At 44.9% G+C, this 7,288-nt stretch overlaps 1 pseudogene; it reads right to left on the bottom strand.

Moving 5' to 3' along the window:
* Positions 1-327: 327 nt before the first annotated feature.
* On the bottom strand, positions 328-3,551 carry LOC146170836 (uncharacterized; annotated as a pseudogene).
* Positions 3,552-7,288: the final 3,737 nt, after the last annotated feature.

Raw genomic sequence — 7,288 nt, 5'->3', positions numbered from 1 at the left:
AGCTGAGAAACATTTTTTTAGTAAAAGGTGAAATGCAATGTTGTAATGGACATTAAAAATTTAGCTCTTGGTTGTATATGGTTCACCAAACCAATGTTAACTTTCTCATTTTTTGCAAACTCAAGTGATTTGAAATTTTCGTCGCTTCCATCACTTTGCTTGCATTCTCAATTGTAAACACTATTACTCTGCCTTATTTGTGAGCCTTAAGTGAAAGTGTGGTACTGAAGGAAATAAATTGAACTAAACGCTCATGGTGCCTAAGTAAGTGCTCAACAAGTGAATTGAAAACTTAGTGTGCCCTCCTTTATACTGAGCGACTGCTAACTACACTGAGCAGATTTGCTTGTACTGATATAGCACATCCATTCTGCCATTGATGTGTAAGTCTGTCAAGCGTGGAAGTAGTTCTGAAAAATAGAATTTTTTCAGCCGTGGTAGAGCCTGTGACACATACTTTGCATCATAAGGAACTTGAACGATCACATCATTTTCTACACTCAACATATAAAAAGCACACCTGGGTCTTTGTACAGAACATCTGAAACTGGACCTGGCTGTAATAGCCATTTGGTCCACAGTCCTGAAGCTCTGGTTCGGCATCTTTGTTGAGCCTAACATCATACTTGCCACTGCTGATTAATGGTACAAAGTCATTTGTATGGGGACATTTGATTTCAAGTATTGCATCCATGCCTTGAATAAGACTATCAGGACTGGCAGAGAACCATGGAAGCTCAGTGTTCATGACGGTTCCAGTTTGCCTAACAATCAGCCTAGTCTTTTTTGAGAATTGCTTGCGGGCTACATGTTCCATTTGTTTGCCATATCTGGTGGCGGCATTGCCAGAAAAGCTGGCTGAAAGCATCCTCACCGCTGCCTTCTCGCATGCTGTGCTTTCCCTTTTTTGGACTTTACTTGCATTTGAAGCGGTCAAACGAACTTTGCGGGAAAAAAAACACAGTTGCGTTGCTTGGGTAGCTGTCTGACTGAAGCATTTCAGCACCGTGGGATGACACATGCTGCTCATAAAAAGTATTGCACACTGCACAGTTGTTGCTGCTGTGGTCATCATGCTTGTCTCCATCCTTGCTGGGCAGGGGAGGCACTTGCCGTTGTACTTGCTGGTGAAACGTCTCGTATAGAAGAATTGTTTCACCCCATGGTATAAACTTAAAATAAGCCCTAAAACCAATTTATGGTGAGCCGAATTTGCAGAAAGGTGCATGCATGCTGTGCAATTTTAGTGCACATAAAAATCTTTGTGGCTGAAGTATTTCTAAGTCCTTCTCCATCCCCTTCCTTATGACATAGGTCAGTGAGCCAATTTGAGTGTCTTTGCCTCAAAACTAATTGTTTATTGGCCAAGCTCTTTAATAAGTAGCTCACAGCTTGCAATGAACTGAATGTTTCCGCTAGTGTACTATGTGAACGTGAAACTAGGAGAAGCACTACTGTTTTTACGCTACATACGCGACTGTCGAGACCTGAACCAGCAGAGCACGCCTTGCCTTCGCACTGCGCACTTCTTTTTTTTTTCAAGTCTAAGTTAGTATTCTGCTTTGAACTTATTATGTACTTAGTTTTCGCCTTCAGTGATGGTCAGAGATGTCAATAGGAGCTCAAAAGACGAACACAGGGAATAATTCTCGAGTTTGTGCTTTTAAGCATTACTGAGCAGGGCTACCAAGCAGTGCTACCGCCTTTTAACTGCAAAGCTGTCCAGGGACAAGTCAGATATTTGCAGTAATTTGAAGAGTTAAGCACGATATATAAGATATTGTTCATTCTAATTACCTGGGGTTTCAAACAAGTAAGGAAATGGTGACTCTCCATGGAATTTTCGGATCTCTTCTCTGGTCATTGGCATGAATGATGGTCTCCGATCCTTTGTAGAGGGATCATCCACAACCTGCTTTTGAACTTTAAAGGATATGTCCTCAAGCATGTCTGGCTCCACGTTGCGTTTCGGGCCGCTGTTCCATAGAGCTGCCCTGTCGGTGCAAGATGCTGTGTTCAAGCCTTTTGAAACGGCCATTTCTATTTTTCACAGCACTGCGCCAACATGACAGCAGGCTTTCCCTTTCCCGGCCATGCAAGTGCATCCGGCGGTTATAACTTCTTGTTGCTTGATGCATGCCCAAGCTGTTCTTGGCGTTGCACTCAAAGATTGAGATGGGCATACCATGCCTTTCACATAGCACAGGTCACTAGATATTTTGTGCATGAGGATTTTACCCACCCACCCACTTTGCAGATAGTTGTATGACTCCAGGGACCTGAAGTTTCTCATCTGCTGAAGATCACATGCTTTAGAAGTCACCAAGTAAAAGATGATATCCGCAGCAGAAACACACGGCCATTTGCAAATGTCCATGCAGTGACTGCACCAGGGTGGCTGTATGTGAGATTGTCTGAAAAAAAGAAATGTTTGCAGCTTCATCACTTTTAATCTGCAAGAGAAAAATACATAAAAAAGTGCGCACAATTGAACCAAACATGGGCGTAATTTATCACAAAAACGAGTGATAATTGAGTGTAGAAGGGCGGATTGCATGCACGATGAAAGTAACACTGAGAATCTGTTCTCCCTGCCTTTTAAAGTAACAGTAATCTATGCCTTGTAAGGAAAGCAAGGAATATGCGCAGATTACTGTACCCGCCGTCTTTCTCTTTGGCACTTTGTCTAGAGTGAACCTCCCTGACAGCGGTAGTCGGAAGTAAACTTGTAGCTACGATGTATGTGTAAACACTGTTCTGAATGCATTTCCGCGTCAGTTAAAAACAAACAGCCAACAACACTAAGCACATTATAAGCGTATATTTCTAGCCTACGTGAAGTACGTTATCTCGCGGTACAGTACATGACCTACCTCATTAACTGATCAGCAGCTGCAGGTTTGATGGCGAAAAGCGATCAGGCGTCACACGTAGAGCGTGAATCATGGTTCCGGTCGCTCTTTGCGAGTATGATCGCGAATTCTATAGTTATTTGCACTGAAGCAGTGATGCAATGAAGAGCTTCAAAAGTCAGCCATTACTTCCTGGCATGCACTTCCTCGTTTCTCGTAACGATCTGCATCGAAAAACTAGAATTGCACCGAATGGCACTGATTGTATTCAATGTCGTGACTTCCGTGCAGATAGCAATGATTAAAGGGTCAACCATTATACTTACCTCTGATATCGACAGGTGCCTCGAAGTCCGGCGGTAACCCGACAGTGGCTGACACCGACGCCATCCGGCACTCGCACGAATTGATCCGCCGCCTCAGATACTCCCAGTACTCATGCCGCCTCAATGAGTAAAGGACACTTCTCAACACCAGGCGACTAGCCCTAAAGGTTAAAAGCCATACTGAGATGTCGAAAGGCACGCAGATAGAAATGGCAACACTAGCACTGAACCGACGCTTTCCGCTGCCGTTCGGCAGTCGCTAGGCAGCCGTATAGGGAGCTTGCATGAAGCGATGCATGCTGGGTAATCCGCCATGATATTGTCGCTGGCAGCAGACGACACAGCACGTCACTCACACTAGCCCCGTCTGCATGGTCGCGTAGTGCGCGCAGACGATACTGGCACGATCAGACAGCCGAATGCGGGCTCTTCACAATTCCAAAAATATGTATCCACGAGTGCGGGAAGGCAAAGGATCCTAGCGTCGCCGACGAGAATGGCTCGCACGGGCCAACACACGCCAATCCGGGAAAGTATCAAACTACCCGCCAGAACTAGAAGTCATGAATGTCGGTGATGCCGGCGATGTCGATGAGCGGCCACAGGTCCAGACACATAGTACGGCCAATCGTCTGCGCCTAGCGTGAACAGGTCCGCGCCGCACTGCTTTGCCTTTCTTAGCGCGCCCGATTTCTCGGGCACAGCGTCGACGCGTACGTTCCTCACTGATATCCTGCAAGATCTTGCATGCTCGGAAGGACAGCGCACGAAAAGCAGCTTGTTTGTTCGGTGGACCGTCGAAAATGACAAGGCACATCGTTCCTTTCAGCCTGGCTGTGCTTACTGCCGTCTGCTGCCAGCGACAACATCATGGCAGATTACCCAGCACGCCTCGCTTCATGCAAGCTCCATATACGGACGCTTTCAGAAGCAGTGTGTGTCGGTGTGTCAGCGATGACTCAAGACACTGGTGAGATTAGCCGAATGTTGGAAGATGATGCTGTGATGACGGAAGGTAGACAAAAACACAGATGCAGACCTCAGCCACGGTGCTGAGTGCCGACTCTACACAAACGCCGACTGTCCAAAATGGCTGTGCTTCTAAGCAGATGCTAGATGGAGCTAGTAGTCCAAATATGGCGGCACCCGCACACGCCTGAATGCAAAGGTCTATACATCCCTAGCGTTGACCTCAACCTCAATTTTCTGTTACGTTGCGCGTGCGACGGGGACAGACGGCTCTGGGTTGGACTGCCCACACTCTGAGTTTGCGAACACAGTTGTCAAAGCGTGGAATGGTCGTTTTGGCGGGACATGAGTGGGAGGTTGCTACAGTGTGCAGTCCTTGGCTGCGAACGTATTGCTAGAGATGACAGTAAAAGCATTCTGCATACAGTACCTCAAGTCACCAACCTCCGGAAACAGTGGCTACGGCTCATTGAATCATCGGTGAAGAACGCATTTGTCTATGTTTGTGGACGGCATTTCTTTCCCGATGCATATAAGTTTTACCCGGATGAGGTTCGCGATTTGGGAATCCCAACAAAATTGCATCTGTGTGAAGGAGTGATATCAACGCCGTTTCTTCCAACACTACCGGTAAGTGTAAAATGAAAAGATTGTAATAATATTAGCTTTAAACACATTATCAGTGTGCATTGTGCAATTTTTTTACTCAGGTGATCTTGCTCGGCATTGTGGCGCGCATACGTGGAATGGGTTATGATCACTGTGAACTACACAGCTCAAAATAAACTAGTGGCGAGCTTAAGATGGGATTTTGACATTTTGTACTGCTATGCTAGTCGACCCCACGCACCAATGCACCCCTATAAGCATATATACTATCGTCGCCGAGGTTAAGCACGGATTCTTGAACGATGTGTACTTATGGGGGTCAAGTCCCATCTCAGCACTCATTCACCGAAGTCGCTGTTCGAGCTCGGGGTCCATAATATCCGACCCGCAGCGAGGGTATGAGATGTTAGCGAAAGACTAGAAGTTCAGAATCGAGATCGCAGAGAGCTGTTTTCCGGGCGTTGCGGAGGGAAACTCTCCGGTACACCTTGCTCGAACCTTGAAACCTTTGTGTTTAGGCTCATCTTGCGTTTTACTCTATATGATGCCCCTTTGTAAAAGATAACGATTGATACTAAAGAAAAAAGAAAAGGGATAAGGAGAAGGGGACGGCATAGTTGTGTGCAGTGGTGTAGTGTGTCAGGCGTAATTCGGCATCATCTGACAGCGGGAAAACGGAGAACGCGCGCACTGATAGGATGTAAACAAACTGTTTGGTGCCCGCTTATGATCACAGAATGGGTCCCACTCTGTAGCTTTCTTTTTTTCCGTGCGGTGTTTGTACAGAGTGCATCTTGAAATGTCACATAGTAGTTCACCACGCTAAAACCTATGAACTATGAATTATCAACTATGCCCGTTTCTCGCATTTTTGCAGTGAAATGTAACACAGATGGAGCCACGTCCAAGTTCACCAACCGAGATAGACAGGAAAGAAACGTAAAAACAGTGATGGGTGGTTCATAAAAGATTGAAGAAAGAGAAGAAAAAAGAAACACTCTCAGGAATTAAGAGCTGGAAACAGAAAAAAAGTACCAAGGGGCTTTACTCTTCAGCAGGAGGAGGGGGTCGCAAATAAAACGTTATCACTCGCATAAACTCGCTTATTCCCTCAAAGTTATGCCTCTTCTAATCGATCAGCTGCGGATCGGAAGTGTAGTGTTGGCTGATAGGACAGGAGATATACACAGCTAGAGTTTTGCTGCGGAAAGGAGAGAAGGGGAGATAAACTGAAAAACCAGCACACACAAATGCAGCAGTGCAACGAGTGACACAGTTTGGCGTAATGTTACAAGTGGCTCCTAAATGCACAATTATTTTTGTCCCAGCTTTTCCAGGAAAACAGGTGCAGATAATCAATCAGTTTAATGGAATGGAAGTGGACTTCGTAGGAGATGGGCATTGCGACTCCCCCAGCTAGAGCACCAAGTACTGCACATAGAGCATTGTTGTCATTCGGACTGACCATATTCTGCAATGCCAACAGGTAAGAACAGGAGAGCTAAGACAATGCTGTGGTGCAAAAATTGGCAAGCTGCAATTCATATTAACTCTGTGCAGTCAGCTGCAGTGCCCAATTGTGCGATCATGGGGAAGGAAGGCCTGGCCTCAACTTATCGAGTCTCAGTGTGGTTAACAAGTGGCAGTTTCTGCATATTATTAAGCGAAATTAATTTCAACCTCACCAGGAGTGTCTTTGGTAAGTGCAGCTTTCATGTGTATACATTAAAAAAATCAAATTCGTCATTATACAATAAAAAGAATTTAATTACAAAATGGTTTATTGTTGTAAACCATTGGAGAAGAGGTACATTTGCTGACATATATTAATATGTTATGAGTTTTTAGCTACGCCACCCCGCTATCCGGACATACTTCAAGAACAAACCACATATACAGCACTGCTTTGATGCCTGACACAATACTGAAAAATGCGTGGAGTTGCTTGCTTTAAAAATTAGTAGAAACACATTGTCATAACACTATTCCGCACTGGACTTAAGTTGAAAGTTCCAAGCAGGTCGAAGGGCTGTGAAACATTAGAACCATGAATGCAGACAATCGCAAGTGATGTTTATAATGTTGCTACCCTGACATGGTGATGGGGGCCTGATTGTCAGCATGCTGTGCGGTCTGTTGAACCACATATGCAATAAGCATGATGGCCATGATGGACCATACAGCAAATGCCTGGATGAGCTCTTTGCTAACAGGCAATCTATGGTAATTTGTTTTGTCTAGGTGTTTTTTGGAAAGTTTTCACTTTGATGTTGTTTGGCAGGTGCAGAGCCCACACTTGTGGAATCTGTCAACCGATGATAAATTTAAGGGATAGTTATTGCAAATAAAACTTCACGGAAAAAACTTTCTACGCATCCGCACATAACAGCAAGTTCACATATGACACAGCCCAAAAATAAATCTATAATGAAGTAAATAAACAACATAATGTAAATGTGAGTGCTGAGACTGCAAGATAATTTATTACTGAGGCAGCTTGGTTGTATATGCCAGTAAGGAACACAAATACAA

The sequence above is a fragment of the Amblyomma maculatum genome, unplaced genomic scaffold (assembly GCF_055883805.1).
Source record: "Amblyomma maculatum isolate TAMU_Amacu unplaced genomic scaffold, ASM5588380v1 scaffold_37, whole genome shotgun sequence".
Lineage (NCBI taxonomy): Eukaryota > Metazoa > Arthropoda > Arachnida > Ixodida > Ixodidae > Amblyomma > Amblyomma maculatum.
The sequence above is the reverse complement of the archived record's forward strand: the minus strand, read 5'-3'. Positions and strand labels throughout refer to the sequence as shown.